Raw genomic sequence first — 14,971 nt, 5'->3', positions numbered from 1 at the left:
CATAAAACGATAAAACAAGGAAAACCAAAGATGTAATGACCCACCTATAAATAAAATAATAATATAGATTAATTATTATTATTATTTTTTTATTTATAAATTTAATTAATTCATTAAAATAATAAATAAACTTTATTAAATCAAAATTTCGTATCCAAATAAAATCAACGAAATCAAATGAGATTTGATTTCATAAAAGTTACACGTAACCAAAATATTGACATGGAGATGAGAAGAAGGCGGTGGATGAGGAAATAAAAGAAGGAAGGAAATCTTGAAAGAGGGGGGGAAAAACATTTTTACGGAGGGAGCAGAGATGAGAACAATTTAGGAATACGATGGTACAACTAGGAAGGGAACTTGAGTCTTGATTATACTGGAGTTTTTGGGCACGGGGGAATCAGATTGCTTCAATTGGAAAGCTTTCTGAGGCTGAGTACCTAGGTTGTACCCAGTTCGGCAGGGAGGTTTTGGCCGTTTTGGTAACATAGTTGGACAAGAATTTGTAGCAGAGTAGACAGGTTGGTATTCATTAGATTAATCTTTCAAATTCAGTATTAAAAATTCATATTCTGGTATTTAAAATTAATTTGAAATCAAGGTTCTTACAAAAGACCTTTTGCTTGCTTCTAAAGAGTGAGTCCTATTGCTGCAAAATCTAGCAAGCCTTGGAGAGGGAAACTCTACAAGGCATAAATTAGACCAAGGGACAACCATGGGGTAGTGGCCCACTGTCACCACAGCCAAAATGCCCTGCTCTTTATGGAATTTTATTGATGGGAGGCGTCCTGCTAGGAAAGAGGTCACTTAGGTTATATGTTCTAAAGGCAATATGTAAGATGACCTCACTAGGAGCTCGTCAAGAAAGGCACAATTTAGGTTCAAGGCTCCACTAGGAGACAATTCGCTTTCTATGATGAGACCTAGGAAAGAAGGCACAAGATCTAGGGTTTGATAAGTTTGATGAGTTTTAGACTTTCCATAGGTCATGGCTAAAAGAAAAGGTTTCCAACAATGTGTACCAACACTGCTCATGAAACCTTCAAGAAAGTCTTTAAGTTGAAGGAAGGCAACTCTAGGGTTTTCCTCTTAGGCAAACAACTAGGCAAGAATGTCAATGGATGAAATTGAAATGGATGCCCACCAAAATATAGATTTTATGGCAAATACTATCCCCTTGATGTTTAGGGTCTCCAACCACCAAAATTCTACTTGCCTAGAGATTCGCATCAAGCCTTGGTTTCCTAGCTTGGCCTTAGAAGAGCTGAATTAGGAGGGAGAAAATATGGATCAAATTAGAGTATGATCACCAACCAATTAGACTAGTCCCTTGTCCCTTGGGAAAATTGAGTCCAAGATGAGATAGATTAGACAAAAATGTTTCCAAGGTGGCCAAAATTTGATGCCCTAGCAACAAAATTTCAAGCATTTACCTATACAATGGAAAAATAAATTTTCATGGGAGAGCTTCTAGGAGTTCACCGCTAGGACAATTCATTACATGCTATTTTTTCCACTAGAAAAATCGTAATCTTTCATTAACTTTGAAAAATTACATATTGTAGATGCGATATGCATACGCTGTATCTGTCTAGCCTCAGAGGGCTCGGTCAAAATTTTGAAAGTTCTTCAAAAAAACTGTATACTGTCCTGAACACTACGTAGGATGTTCATAAATAGGAGCCTTGTATTAAGTATGTACATGTGCCACGCAGGGCCCATAACATAAATATCCTGAATAATATATACATAATTTTCAAAAAAACCATTGTTCAAATAATTTTCAAGAGAAAACCAGATCATGGGCTCTCTGCCCTGTGATAATGTAGATCTATGTATGGGCGGTGATAGTAGTGGTATTCATTTGTCCCTCGCTGTTCTTGGATCATCCACTCTCCTCTGGGAAGTACCGTGGCCTCCTTGGATAGCCCGTCAGCACAACTATTATGTTCCCTGTAAATATGATTGCATGTGATATTATTAAATTGAGCCTTGAAAATGTTTATTTCATCCAAAATATTACTGAGTGTGTGTATGTGGCAAGCAGTAATATTATTGAACCAATTTATAATGATCTTCGAGTCTCCAAAAATATTTATGCCCATGCAATTATGCCCCAAGAGAAATGCAAGAGATGACGAAGGGTGATGAGTTCTGCAAAATTGTTTGTTCTAGCCCCTAATCCCATCTTAACATTGAAGTAATGATGTTCACTAATGTATAAGATAAATCCACCACCACATCTCTACTGTTGTGCTGCACCATCGAAATACGCCCAAGGGGTATTTTTATCAATATGTGGAGGAGTATGAGGCCTACGGGCTCGGGATTGTGGAGGATCAGGCATCTCATTATATGCCGATACTATACAGGCCGCAGTGTGTGGCCAACACACAGGCTTGTTGTCAAATACAGAACGATTCCGAGCTAGCCAGAGATGCCGACTGATAAGCAAAGGGAGACTTTGAAGTTTTGATCCTTTATGCCGACTGTACCAACCTTCCCATGTTTTGTTTATGTCATCACCTTCCCAATGCCCTGTGTAGTGAATAGTAGAGGATATATCTTGCCAAAGATTAATCAAGGCTGAGCATTTCAGAAACAGATGTAAGGTCGATTCCGATGAGCTTTTGCATAATGTACACCAATTTGGCCCATGGAAGGATCAATGCATGAGATTTTCGCCTGTGGGAACTTTGTCTTTTAGTATACACCAGAAAAATAGTCTGGTCTGAGGAGGCGCAGTAAGTTTCCAAATAGGCTTCCACCAGAAGGTAATCAAATCCAGTATCTTATGGGAGATCAGGGCTAAATAACAGACTTAGGAGAGTATATACCATTGTTTGCATGACACCAAAGCAGTTCATCCGGGCCCTCTTTTATCCTCATATGAGATTCGGATAGTGCAGATATATAATTATGCCATTCTTGGTGCCAATATTGTGGTAAATCGAGATGTAAGGCGGATTTCCATCTTTGAGCAAAAATGGTGGAATTATGAGGATCCACAATGTCTGCAAGTACCTTGAGCTCGTGTGAATGAAGATGCTGTATGAGTTCTCTAGACAACTGATATCTTCCTCCACCTCCAATCCATGGATCTAAACCAATACGAGCCCGAGATCCATCGATGATTCTCCAGGCCAGATTATCCCTGATGAGCGGCAGAGAGTGTAGGAGTGCCTTCCAAACATATGAGATGCCAGTTTTAGGCCAACTTGGCAAAGGAATCCAATCCATGATTTGCTGAGGCCAAATATACTTGTGATATGAGATGGCAGTCCGAAGATTCTGTCCGGTCAACAGAGTCCATCCCATTTTTGCAGCAAGTGCTTGCGCGAAAAAAGGAAGATCTTTTAGGCCCTAGCCTCCCCATTTTTTGGGCAGCGCAATCTTACTCCAGCCAACCCATACAAAAATCCGTTGTCCTAGTTTCCATTCCATAGATATCTGTTGCAGATTTGTTGCAGACGAGCCAAAATGCTCCTAGGAATCCAAGCAAGTGCCATCTAGAAAACAGGAGTGGCCTCAAGAACAGATTTTATAAGAACAAGTCTACCAGCTCTGGACAAATATCTGTGGCTCCATATGGTAAGCCTTTTCTCCAGTTTTGTGACAAGCCAAACCCAATCGACAATTTTCTAGCTGATAGGTTTGATCCAGAACCCTAGGTATTTGAGACCCCGGTTGAGAGGATTGATGCAATAAGGGAAAGACTGATGAGCAAGATGTGACTCTTGGATAGAGGTTCGAGCAAAAGTAATGGTGGCTTTTGTGTGATTGGCTAACATCCCAGTAGTTGATGAGAAGAGAGAGAGAATCTTGGAAAAGGAGCGGGAGTCCCATATACTTCCATCAAGAAAAATAAGAACATCATCCACAAAAAGTAGATGGGTGAGAAAGCAGTCATCAGATATCTTGAGTCCACAAAGTTCACCGTCTCTCTTAGCCGATGCAATCAATCGACGAAGAGCATCCATGATAATCAAAAAAAGGAGAGGTGAGAGGGGACATCCTTGTCTAAGCCCCCTCTCAGAGTGAAAAAAATGAGATGCAAACCCATTAATGAGAACACTAAAGGTGGGTGAGGTAATGCATGCCATGATCCAGGTGATGAAATTGAGGGGGAAGCCCAAATGGATAAGGAACATCTTAATATAAAACCAACTGACACGGTCAAAAGCTTTTGCCAGATCTATCTTAAGAATAATGGCTTTTTGGTGTCCGGTCCAGATTGTATGAATGGCTTCTTGGGCCGAGCCAATAGCCTCATGAATCTACCGATGTTCAAGAAAGGCAAATTGCTGGGGAGCAATATGTCGAGAGAGAATAGGGTGGAGGCGATTAGCAATGATCTTGGAGATGATTTTGTACAGACAATTGCACAAAGAGATGGGCCTGTAATCATTAAAGGAGGATGGGGTGTCGAACTTAGGAATGAGGGCAATGAAAGTCGAGTTGATGGCATTATACAAAGATCTAGACAATTTGCATTCTTCCACGACTTTCAGCAGATCATGTCCCAGGAGGTCATAGAAAGCGAGGTAGAATTCTATGGTCCAGCCATCCGGTCCCGGGATCTTGTCCTTTTTGAACCATTTTAGCGTGCCTTCAAGCTCACCAGATATCACAGGAGCAAAGTTCCTCTGCCTCATCCTCATTAACAAATCTGGGGAAGTGTCCTGCCACATTAATGATACCTGCAAGATTTGAACCAGGAGGGCTTTTGTATAGATTCTTGAAATGAGTAGAGCCAAGATGGGAAAGTTTATTGAAAGAATCAACCACTCCTCCCTTAGGAAGAGGTAGATTCCGAATGGTATTTGTAACCTTTCTACCTTTTGCATGGTTCTGAAAAAACCATGTATTGTCATCCCCTGCTTTCAGCCATATGGCCCTACTCCGAAGACGAATGGATTCCTCTCTTTCCTTCAGGATCTGAGCCTTCTGATTCTCAAGTTCAACCAGATGAGATTTGTCTTCAGCAGTGATAAACCCCAGGCTTCGCTCATCGAGCAGAGAGCTGAGCTTGGATTCTATGTGTAATAGAGTCGAAATCTCCCTCAGGTGCTTTTCTCTAGCCAGTTAATAGAAAGATGCTTGAGCTGGGACAAGTTTAAACAGAAACCTTTAGCCAAGGAATCTGATCTATCGATCGGGTTTGCAGCCCAGAAGTCCGAAACCATACGAACATAAGTAGGGTCCTGAAGCCAGATATGGTTAAACTTGAAAGGGGCTTTTGGCTTAGGGTGAGGCCCCAAAATCTCCAGATAACTGGGGGAGTGATCTAAGATACCCCCAATTCCCTCCCATTGTTTATAGTGATGCAGCTGCTGTAATAGGGGCCCCTTCATAATGAATTTGTCTAATCTTCGAGCAAGGGTACCCTCACCCACCCTTCTATTCCTCCAAGTGGGAAGAGGCTTGTTCATAGGGACATCCATCAAGTTAAACTGCTCCAGGAGGTTAGTCATAAACCCCGAGATTGAATCCACTTGTGCCATAGACCCCAAGATTCAATATAACCTATGGAGAAGTTGAGATTGCCTCCAATAATGATGTGATCAGATGAGAAAATGGATAGGCCAAGCAGGTGCTGCCAGAAATGCTCCCTCTGTTGACAAGGACCATAAATGTTGACAACCCGTAGGTTGGTGCCAAGCTCTGCCGAAAAGAGATCTAAACCCAGGAAACCATGGCCTCCCCAAGATGCAGTGACTCTGATGGTTCTGGGATTATATCCAATGGCAAGACCACCGGATCTCCCCACAGCGTCCATTGCCATATAAATCCATCCTGGAGAAATAGAGTTCAGGGAGCTGGTAATGTGGTCAGCCCAACCTAGGGTTTCTTGCATCTAGATAATGTCAACAGGTTCAATCTCAAAGATTCTGCGCAGGGCTAGTTTCTTGGAGGCACTAGCCATGCCTCTACAATTAAAAGAAAGGCATTTCATGGGGGAACACTACCAGGGGTATTCAGTGCTCTAAGAACCCCATCAAGAGTAGATTGACGGCCAGAGGCGACTTCAGCTCCAGCACATCTGATGGCTTTGGACAGATCAGATTTTCTCCCCCGAGATGATAGAGAGGCCGGACCAGGAATAGTGAGACCCAATCCGACAAGATGAGCCGGAGTGCCGCTAGATAGTGAACGGGGACGAAGATTATAATGATGAGATTTCGAAACCCATGACGAAGATGGTGAGGAGGAGGATGTGGATGATGAATGCAGAGAGGGAGCGGTCGGTGCAATAACAGGGGAGGATGACATAGTGCAATGTGCCACAGTAATGGAAGGTGCAACAAAAGAGGAGCAATGTGTAATAGAAGAGATAAGAGGGGTTAGAGGAGTACCTGAAGCTTTTGCGGCTTCAGCAGCTGCCCGAGACCTGGTGAGAGATGGCGAGATCGGTCTGTGTTCCTCGTCCACTGTCTTAGAAGGAGGATTGCTGACCAGAGGAAAAGGGCTGGAGCAGGTGAGCACTAGATGGTTGGCGAATCGATCCTGGATGGTGCAGTAGACGCTTTAGGGGTATCCTCTGGTTTCTTATTAAGGGGGCAATCTTTAAATATATGTCCCACCTTGTGACACCGTCGACAGTGGAACGGAACCCCTTCGTAATCCAGTACCTTGACCCTAGTATATTCCCCCATTGAAGCGTAATCTTCTCCTCCAAACCCTCGCGAGTGTCCAGATGGACCAGGATGCGGGCAAGGGTTCTATTTCTTGATTCCACAAAGGTGCGGTCATGGTCCAGATATGTACCAAGGGCATTCCCAATTCTGATGAAGACCTCCTCGCACCAATACTGTAGAGGGAGTCCTGGCAAGCGCACCCATAGGGGTCTAGCCCCAATTTGTTCTCGCTCAGGATCAAAAAGAGGGCTCCATCTCTTGAGGAGAACTAGAGCCATCTCAATGTGCCAGTACCTGGCAAGAACCAAATCTGTATAATTCTCCTTCGCAAAGTGAAGGGCAAACCAACCCCTAGGTAGAACCTGCACCTCAGGCAGTTCTTTGAGTAATCCACCCCAGATTTCCTTGACCCATAAAGTGAGTCTGGTGGCCGAATATGCCCTACCGCGAACATGTCCGACAAGTATTGTGCTAGCCATATATGCCGCTTCCCTAATTGCAGAGGTCTCGCCAAACCGAATCGTAATATCCTTGGAGGTCGTCTTCACACACTTTGTTTTTCTCTTCCCCGAGCGAGGTGTAGATGCGTGATCCACTAAGGGGTTAGCGGAGCCTTCCAGAGGGATGGATTTTGCAGACTTAACCTTGATAGCTGGTGTCTCGAAACAGCCCGACGGCGAGTGGACGGGTAGAGAAGGGTTTGGGGCCACTGAGGTATGAAAGCCAGCAGACGACGCAACAAAGAAAGTTGAAAAGGGTGGATGTGGGTCGAATGAAGGCGATGGAGGCGTATTCGCAGTCAGAATGTGTAAAGTTCCAGGGGATAAAGGAGGAACATCTAGAGCAGGGGATTCTATAGAGAGAGACCCGATGAAAGGAGGGGTAGAACAGTGCTCCGGCAAGGTAACCACCGGCGACGAGTTCGGCGGAAAAGGGTCGGACGGGAGACTAGGGCCAGCTGCTGACGAAGAGAAACTTGGGTGCTCGAAAATGACACGATCCCGCTGTGGATCCTTGGAATAATCGACCTCCTCAACTTCCATTGATTATCCCATAATACAAGCAGAAACCGACATTCAGAAAGCGACGAGTGAGGCAGCAACGGGAACGGCGGGTAATACTGTCGGCGACAGGTACGCAACTCCAGTGAACTGCAAAAGGCTGCAGTAAAAAGACCTAGGGTTTTACCCTAAACCCTTACGGAAACCTGCAGTAATCGACATTCTCTCTCTGCATTACATGCTATGTTTGAGTAATGCATGTAATATTCATCTAAATAGCAATTCAATTAATCTTCAACAAAGTAGGGCATGATTTAACATATCCTAAAATTAATCATTCCATACATTAGACATCAAGAAACAAATTTTCAACAATTAAGTGCACCTACAAGATAACATGCAATATTTCCATCCATTAGACCAAAGAATAGCTCCAAAGAATATCCAAGATCAACTCCAGATATCAAAGTGCATCGAAGATAGCCAAATCTTCCACAAGAGAACAAGTCTAAATTCCTCTAATGAGGCCAAAAGTCCAAAGGTGTGATGATGATCCAATACATTGACATGTTCTCTAATTTATATGAGGCATACGAATGCCAATTTTAACCTACAAGCCCATCAAACACTAAAATAATGGGCACACTACAAGCAAGGTCACAAGCTGACCTTGTAGCTTTTGATGAAATGAAATAATCTCCAAACAAGAGGGCTGAAATGTTGAAAACATGCTAGAAAGAGCCCTCCTAGGGCTTTGTACTGGATGAGGTTCATATACGCATTGGAATATTCAGAATATCTGGAATATGTAAATATCCATTATAGGACAACAAAATTTATAAATAATAATATTGTATGTACTAGAGATATGAGATATGAGATTACAAATGAGGGCTCGCTTATATACCTAGGCAGGTGCCCCTTCATGAACAATCATGTCCTTTAAGATATGCCTCTTCAGTTAACTAATTATTTTGTTATTATGATTATTATTTATTCATAACATTGCCTTCCTCTTTAGAAAATCTTTGCCCTTAAGGCTTATTGTTGACAAGGCGTGTCATCCATTGTTTATCTTGTAATTTTTTTGTATATTTCAGAGTTCTTCAAGTTTTCATCTTTGATGATGCAAGATGATAGGATCCTCTAAGTGATTAACAAAATTGTCGAATTGAGAAGGAATCTAACCATCCTAAATCGATCTTCTATGGAATCATGCAATTACTGGAAACTTGAGATGAATTGTTATCACAAGACTGGATTATGGTGACATCGATATTCTTTGGAATATAAGTCACTTGTTTCTGATTTGAGTGATATGGATTTGTAGATTGGTTGAGATGTCTGCTTTTATGATTTGGGTGTCGATAAGGAGTTCTTGTGATTTGATTCCCTGTATCTTGTTTTTGGCGATTTTATGTTTTACTTGAAGAATCTGATTTCCTTCACATACAGAAGTCTTTTGGTTAAACATTTGATCTTCACTTGAAATTTCTGTTGTTTGAACTGCAACATCTTAATATGTTTTTACTTAAACTGATTTTTTATCTTCTTGACTTGTGATATTGACTGGATCGGTATTCGTTCTTTTTTCTTCAACTTGGACTGTTATATCTGAAGACTTCGACGCTTCTTGTTGAATTTGTAACTATGGTAGGTTTTCATAATGTACATATTTGGTCACTTAATGTAATTGTATTTATCATTGTAAAGCATATTTATAAATGCTTAAGTCAAAGGAAAATTTTATTTTGAGTCAAAGTTGCATTGCGACTTGTTAAAGATGAAAATTTGAATTTTTGGAATGTATTTTTTGGCTCCAAAAGTGACAGGTCGGCTTCCCTCCTAGTCAAGTTGGCCTTGGCCCCAAAAGACACCCATTTGACCTACGCAGATCACTATATAAAGGCAACACCTCCTCCTCTTGGGCATTTGATCCCTCTCACACAAGACTGTTTCTAGGCAAGCAAGTGAAGTAAGAAAGGGACGAATAGAAGTACAAATTCTCTCTCTTCTCTCTCTTGCAACTTGCATGTGTGGATTGGGTATTCTCTTTGTGGTTCGCATTTTTTCTAGGGCAACCTTTGTTGGGGGCCGAAATTTCTAGGTAACTGGGGCAACAGTTGCAAGGGCTGAAATTTTTAGGGCAATAGGCAATTGCAGGAGGGCTGAAATTCTGGGCCAGACAGGTAGGGCGACTTGCAAGATCAGATTGTGTGACTTGACTTCGAGGAGAAGACCAAGTTTGACCATAGGTCTATATGTGCCTCTCATTGAACAATAAGAATTTCTCTATTGAAAAATGTTGGTGGGTTTTCCCAGGTAAATATTGTCTTTTGTGTATTGTGATATCTATTGTTCTACTATTATATATGGTTGAATTTCTAAAGTATAATTACTAAATGATATATTGGAATAAGTTAAAAAGAAGATCTACATCAAAAGTAATTATCAGAATTTCAGAAATATTGTGCTAACCAGTGTTGAAAATATCAGTATCGGCAAAATATCGGCGAGGGCCAAAAAATATCTTATTGGCAATATCGGCGAAAATATCGGCAAGCATAAAAAATGCATAATATATTCATTTTTTTTCTTCAGATTTTTAAACATATAAAGCAATAGCAACATGAAATAAACACATTGGCACATAAATATGAAGAAAGCACTGATATATATGATGTCAAATAGAAATGATACATCAAAGGCGATACCAAATCCTGCTGATCCCTAATAATTGTCCATTCAAGGACTAAAATATGGAGAACCAATACAAAATAACATCACATCTATAAAAGTATCTCATCATCATGAGTTATATGTAGCATAACAAATAAAACTAGCAGGCTAGCAGCTATCTATCTGAAATCACTGCCCTCTCCCCCTTTTACAGGAAAACATGATGGGTTGTTTGCCAGGCCTGCCCCTAGTAGTAGAAGGCCCTGACCCTGCCTCTGCACCTAATGTCAAATAATGAGTGCTAGGTATGGAACTGTGCTCTCCTATATCTATAGCAGATGGTGTTGATGTTGATGCTCCCACAGTGTCCTCCTCCTCCTCCTCCTGCTCCTCCGAGTGCTGCTCCTCCTTCGAGTCCTCCTCCTCTTGCTGCCCCTGTTCTAATGGATCATCTGGCTCTAACCATGAAGGTGACTCCTCCAAGATGGGCTCCTCAGACTCCACCCTCCACTGAGACAATACATCAATATTGTCTAAGGAAATGGCATCTGGATCCATTGGTGCTTCTATTTGCCTCACTCGAAGTCAGATGTTGTAATACACATACACTAAATCATTGAGGCGTGTGAACTCCAACTTGTAAGAGTGTAAAAAAAACTAATTAGTCTTGACTCTTGACTCTTGACTCTTGACACTTGAAGGTCATAAATTAAAAATTTAAAATTACAATAAGTGTAATTGCTCAACTGAAAGCTGGAGCTCAAAGTTATACCTGTTGCGCTTTTTTGCGTGTATTTTCTCAAACACACTCCAATTGCTCTCACAACCTGAAGAGCTACATGTTTGACTCAAGATTCGTATGGCCAATTTCTGCAAATTTGGTGCCCTTGCACCATAGCTTCGCCACCAAATATCTACAACAAAATAAAGAAATAAAAATTTCAAAAACTTAAAACATAATTAAACTTTCAAATAAAAGTTACATAATTGAATTTAAAAAAAATCGAATTATAAGTAAGGAAATTCTAAATTGAAAATTCTAATTTTTAATGAGTGATGACTTGTCACTTACGTGGCATGAAGAGGGTCCTTTCCCTAATAGCATCATCAAAGCCAAATAGGCCAACATAATCCCGATAATACTGTATCTCACGATTGATTTTGCTACGAAGCTCAAGATCAGGTACCCATCCTATGAATACAAGAATGGAGCCCTTCCATCACCTCGCCATCAAAATCAAAGCCACATTTGTATGAAAATGCGGGGTTGAGGAAGAGTGCTGCTGCATGAATGGGTTGATGAAGCATCCCTGTCCACCGACTATCAATCACATCCCATAACATCATCTGCCTATCAAGGCCAACAGAACCCTTGTTTGCATAATAAGAACGAATGGCCTCCTTGGCCCTATCCATGCCCTCATACAAATAAGCCATTGCAAGCTTCTCCCCATCTACCAATCTGAGAACCTTTACTATAGGTTCACTAACTGAGCATGCTTCTTCTACTCCATGCCAAAACGTCTCAGAGTACACCATTTTTGCAATGGCTTTCCCGTCCTGTCTCCTGCTGTATCTACAATTACGCCAGTCATCAGACACAAACATTTGCTTCAACTCGAACTGACATCGAAGCAAACACTGAAGAGTAATAAAGTTTGTGGCAAAACGTGTGATCACAGGACGCCGAAACTCCTTTTTTCTAGTGAACCTCTTCATGAGGCTAAGAACAAAAGCATGGTTATAAATAAACTTGGGGACACTCCTAGCCATATCAACCGCCTCCTTAATGAAGGAGAGTTTCCCCATATCCTCAAGCAACAAAACGAGACAATGTGCTGCACACGGAGTCCAGAACAATGTGCGATGCCTCTCCATAAGCATCTTGCCGGCAGACACATAATTAGCTGCATTGTCTGTTATGACTTGCACCAAATTCTGCGCACCAATCTCCCGAATGAACCCATCTAACAACTCACATATCGTTGTTACATCTTTGATATGTTCTGATGCATCCAACGATTTAATAAACATGGTACCTTTAGGACAATGTACCAAGAAATTTAGAAGGGTCCTACCCTTCCTAGCTGTCCAACCATCAGACATCACTGTGCATCCAGTAACTTCCCATGTTTTTTTCAAATCCGCCAATCTAGAGTTGATGTCCTGCTTTTCTGCTTGAAGAATTGTCCCCCGCAACTCCTCATATGTAGCACTTTTGTACCCTGGGCCCACAACAGCAATAGCATCACACATTGGCTGCCAAAATGGATTGGTTTTGGTGATGCTGAGAGGTAAGTCGCTCCAAAAAATACACCTCCCCATGACTCTATCTGCTTCTTGCTTCTCCTTTTTTTTAACAAGCGATTTTATGCCAGGTTGTGATCCATGTCTTGTTCCTCGAACAAAAAATCATGAACTCGCACTAGCAGTAGCAGGTGATGATGTGCCAGCTGGGGAGCCCCTCCCACTACCCTCAACATCAAAATTAGGAGAAGATATCCTGAAAGATCTACCTGCATGTTCAGCCTTGTTTCTTTCTGTCTCTTCTTTCTTTCTGTCTTTTTCATCAATTGCCTCAAGAGCTTTTTGTATAAGCTCCGGACTAGAAACTGTACAAATCCCAACATCATGTCCACTGAGTCTAGCCAGATGGTATTGCAGTCATGTAACCCCTCCTGTCATCCTGGTCCCACACAATTTGCATGTAAGATATGCCCGATTTGTTCCACCATTAGGGTTCCCACACTCCCAAAATGGGTCCAAGGCTTTTGGCATATTTGAATTTTGTAGTGGGCTAACTCAAACCTAGGGCACAAAAAAAAAGTTGGAATTAATAACTTAATAAGTAATAACCACATCATTTTAGAAAATAGTTTTTTTGCTACATTATTTGCAATTTTGCAATGTGAATTCAATGAAAAACCACAAATGACAATAAGAGGGTGTATTTGAAAGTTTAAAAAAAATGGAGTTTGCTCTCCAAATATGGAGAAAAGTTAAAACCTTTGCATTTGCTCATGGGCATGAAAATCTTTTCAAATGGAAAAAAAAAACAAGCAAAATGATTGTAGCCAAATAGGCAAGCAAGAACAATCCTAAAACTAACAAAAAATTCATTAACATAGGGGTTTATTTGAACATACCTGTTAATGGAAGAAATGAAATTGTCTCACTGTTCTTCAAGCTTAGATCAACAAAATCTTCATTGTTGGTGGCGATAATAGCTATTCAACGCTCAAACCCTCCTTGGCAGCAAGCACATAGCTCTCCCCTTCCTTCTCCAGCAATCAGAAATGAAAATGATTGAAAAAAAAACAAAATTGGACTTTTATAGGCGTGCGGAATTTTTTGACTGTCGCTAGGCGATTTTTTGCATCGTCGCGAGATATTTTGCCGATATCTTGGAAATATCGCGATATTTTCGGGAGCCAAAAATATCGCGATATTTCGGCTCGCCGAAAATATCACGATATTTACGAAAATCGCCGATATTTCGGCGATATTATATACACTGGTGCTAACCTTAATTCCACTAAGAAAATCAACATGGTTTCAGAGATTTGGTGAAGGAAGTAAGGGACATTGAAATCACCTTGACATAGCACTCTGTTCAAGTCCTTGTAGATTGGGTTCTATGGCTTCTTCTATGAAATTTGAAAACAAGTTATAGGGAGCATCTAAGTTTAGAGCATGGAAAGTTAGAATAGATATTCTTCTTGTCGAGAACAAAGTTTTGGACATTGTGACAAGGAAGGTTATTGAACCAACTAATACAATGGGAAAAGAGAAATTCAAGAGGATGACATCGCTGCAATGAGTCTTATAGTGGAGTCCATTAGGGATCATTTGGTTCCCTACATTGAAAGACTTGATACTTCAAAGAAAATGTATGATGCTCAAATGAATGTCTACACTATCAAGAATGTTGGTCAATCAATGAGCTTGAAGAATGAACTTCGAAATATAAGGATGACTAATGACGATATCGTGGTTTCTTATTTCGTAAGGATTTCTCAAATAAGAGATCAGATTTAAGCAATTGGTGAATCCATTCCTGATCAAGAACTAGTGATTACAACACTCAATGGTCTTCCTAGATGATGGGATGCTTTTGCAACAAACATAAGCAGTTGGAAGGAAGTTCCTATGTTTGAACAACTATGGACATCTTGTGTTCAATAAGAAGCAAGATTGATGACTAGAGATCATCAAGATGAGTAAGTTCAAGCCCTTGCAGCTTGTTTCAAGGACAAAGGAAAGAAGAAGTTTGGACCTCAATACAAGAAGTCAGGAAAAAGATCTTCTTCCTCTAAGAAGAAGAAACACTTATCAAAGATTCAATGTTATGGCTGTCAAGAGTATGGATATTTCAAGATGGATTGTCCTAATATGGCCAACAACAAGAAGATATAAGGGAAACAACATACTTCCACAACAGATGTTGAAGATGAAAAACCAAAGAAGACCAAAGGTGATAAGGATTTCTTTTACTATTCTACTTTGACAGGTTCCTTTGCAGATGATGATGACATGTGGCTGGTAGATAGTGGAGCATCAAGACACATGACCGAAGAGCATGGGAATCTTTCAAGCATGATAGAAAAGAAGTTGTCTCAAAGGGTTGAACTGGGAGACAATAACAACTATATG

The 14,971-nt window shown here is 40.9% G+C and overlaps 1 protein-coding gene across 2 annotated transcripts in view; it reads left to right on the top strand.

Annotated features, from left to right (window-relative positions):
* Positions 1-14,971, top strand: part of LOC149208346 (uncharacterized) — a 386,202-nt gene that overhangs the window by 99,470 nt on the left and 271,761 nt on the right. The gene's annotated exons all lie outside the window — the stretch shown is intronic.

Source organism: Pinus tabuliformis, chromosome 1_2 (assembly GCF_031772625.1).
Source record: "Pinus tabuliformis cultivar Carrire ecotype Pingquan chromosome 1_2, CPIR1, whole genome shotgun sequence".
In the NCBI taxonomy this organism is placed as follows: domain Eukaryota; kingdom Viridiplantae; phylum Streptophyta; class Pinopsida; order Pinales; family Pinaceae; genus Pinus; species Pinus tabuliformis.
The sequence above is the reverse complement of the archived record's forward strand: the minus strand, read 5'-3'. Positions and strand labels throughout refer to the sequence as shown.